At 45.7% G+C, this 2942-nt stretch overlaps 1 protein-coding gene across 1 annotated transcript in view; it reads right to left on the bottom strand.

The window, feature by feature from the left end:
- Positions 1-2942, bottom strand: part of LOC121927168 (gastrula zinc finger protein XlCGF57.1-like) — a 124586-nt gene that overhangs the window by 632 nt on the left and 121012 nt on the right. The window lies entirely within an intron of this gene.

Raw genomic sequence — 2942 nt, 5'->3', positions numbered from 1 at the left:
ATCAGCGTACTGATAACCCTGCGCCCCATGTCTCCGGATGATCTCTCCCAGCGGTTTCATGTAAATGTTAAAGAGCATGGGAGACAGACTGGCTCCTTGAGGGACCCCAGATGTAAGGGCCCTCTTATCGGAGCACACGTCTCCCAGCTGCACCATCTGGAACCTCCCGGAAAGGTAGGATCGGAACCACTGGAGCGCAGTGCCCCTGATTCCCACCTCTGCCAGGAGCTCCAGAAGGATACCATGGTGTATGGTATTGAAAGCCGCTGAGATGTCCAAGAGCACCAACAGGGACACGCTTCCCCTGTCGATGCCCAGACAGAGATCATCGACCAAGGCAACCATGGCCATCTCAACCCTGTAGCCCGCCCGGAAGCTATCTATTATATTTAATGAGTCTTGAACATCCAAGGATTTTGGTATCCATGGGAGGATCCTAGAACCAAACCCCAGCAGATACCAAGGACCCACTGTATTTATTGACATGCCTGTTCATTCTTTTTACGTTGTGATGACAATCCTGTATTTTTCTGTAGGCTCTTATTGTAAGGCTTCAAGCCAAATTTTAATTGAATGGTGAGATATATAAGTGAATCCAAAGAAATGCAATAAGTTATTGGGGGATGAGAATCTGCCGCCATCCTCGTGGACCACGTAGGGAGAGATCTGGCCTGGGGCAGATATGGAGCAATAGCAATAGCATTTACATTTCTATACCTCTTCTTAGTGAACTCAGCCCTCTCTAAGCAGTTTACAATCTGTAAACCAATTGCCCCATAGAATAGTAGACTCATAGAATCATAGAATCATGTCTCTGTCATAATGTATGTTACGAGATTCTTCTTCTGGTGGAATCTGTTGTTATTGTGGGGTTTTAGAAATCTTTTGTATATACAATATAAATGCATATCCTTTTGAACTATATTTTGATTTTCAACAAATGATCTGTTTTAATATTGTAATAGCTTAATTCTGTTTTAATGGTTTTTAATTTAATTGTTTTTAATTGTCCTGTGCTTTGAGACCGTAACCCGCTTTTGAGTCCCAATTTTTGGGGGAAAGTGGGATACAAATAAATGTCATCATCATCATCATCATCACCATCATCACCATCTTACTGTCCTGGTTATTTACCATGTTGTTTTTGGTGATTTTTATGCATTTTTTTTAAACTCTGTTTTTGTATTTACTGTTTGGATATATTTTATATTGTGACAGCTTTTAGCTTTTAACAATAAATTTCTATTCTATTCTGTCCTGGTTAAATTTTGTCCAAATGGACCCAGTAACCCATTCTGTTTGCATTAGAGATACACATCGTTTTGTCTTGTTGTTTCTTCCAGGGTATAAATCTAGGTCTATTCCCTTTCCCTTTTCACCCTCACAAGTAAAAGTCACATATTTGCCAGGCTGTGTGCGCTGCACATTTCTTTGCATCATTTCTCCTAGTCTGTTTACATGTTATCTCAGTTTGGCTTTTCATTGTTCAGCCTTCTCTCTTTGTCTCTCTTTCTAGGATAGCTGCAGCTGAAAAGATGAAGGCAACATAGCCTGGTCTGACCCTGGGCAGAGAGCTATTGTTCCAGGCGGCTTCTGTACACATTACCACAGCACACTGGCATGTGGCCTGAAGCTGGGAGTCTTTCCTTCCCCTCCTCCATCCCAAAGCCTTTTCTGCTGGTACTAGAACGCAAAGCAGCTGACTCTTTGCTTGCCAGACCTGCTGTTATAAAAGAGTACCCTCCGTATCCACGGATTATTTAAGCATCCACGGCTTGAAAACATTCTCTCTCTCTCTCTCTCTCTATATATATATATATATATATACATATTCCAAAAAGCAAACCTTAATTTTGCCATTTTATAAAAGGGTCCCATTGTACTATCCTTTGCACTTAATGGAACTTGAACATCCATGATTTTTGGTATCCAAGGGAGGGGGGACCAAACCCCAGTGGATATATTTAAAAGCACAAAGACAAGCTGCAGTTCTAAGCACGTTTATTTGGGGATATCCTAAAGGCACCAGATCCCATCTGATCTTGCAAGCTAAGTAGGGTCAGCCCTGGTTAGTACTTGGATGGGAGACCGCCCATGAATACCAGGCACTGGAGGCTATATTTCAGAGGAAGGGATTGGCAAAACCACCTCTGAGTACTCCTTGCCTTAAAAACCCCTAGGAAATCCACAGGGCCACCATAAGTCAATACTATTTCTATTCCCCTCATAAGTAGGGATGCCATAACCCGGCGGCCCCCGGGACAATCCCGCTTTTGGGGGAACTGGGCCCGGCCCGGCCCGGTTCGCCTCAAATCTTGGTTTTGGTCCCAGCCTCTGGGCCGGGCTGCTCATGCGGCCATTGCTGCGGCCGCTAACGTGGCTGGCCAGCCACCCTCCTCCTCCTCCTCCTCCTCCATGGCCGCGCCGCCCTCCTCCTCCTCCACTCCTCCTCTACCTCCCCAGCACAGCTGCTGCACCGCCCACAGTACTTGCCTGGGCTGCGGCCGGCAGCAGCGCATGTTCGCCCCTTTTGCGCGCCCACACGTGGGGCTTAAAGGACAGCGCTCGTCCCCTAAGCCTTCTGGCCAATGGCAGAAGAGCAGGGGCTGGCCTGTTTCCAGCCCCAGTCTGCCATTGGCCAGTGTCAGGAGCTTTGGAGGAGGAGGAAGAAGCAAAGGAGGAGGAGGACCAAGGCCTCTGGCCAGGGGGAGGGAAAAGCGCCATTTCCTGGCACCAAATATGAAGAGGAGGAGGAGGAGGAGGCAGGGAGGTGAGTGGCCAGTTCAGGTCTGTCTTGGTGGGTTTTTAAAATTATTTATTAATTATTTTTATTTATTTATGGTATTTATACCCCACCCTTCAGCCAAAAAGGCAATAAGAGCGACTAATAGTCTCAATCCATATTTATATCATTAAAAATATACAACCCAGCCTTGTTTTTT

Source organism: Sceloporus undulatus, chromosome 1 (genome assembly GCF_019175285.1).
Source record: "Sceloporus undulatus isolate JIND9_A2432 ecotype Alabama chromosome 1, SceUnd_v1.1, whole genome shotgun sequence".
Classification (NCBI taxonomy): Eukaryota; Metazoa; Chordata; class Lepidosauria; order Squamata; family Phrynosomatidae; genus Sceloporus; species Sceloporus undulatus.
The sequence above is the reverse complement of the archived record's forward strand: the minus strand, read 5'-3'. Positions and strand labels throughout refer to the sequence as shown.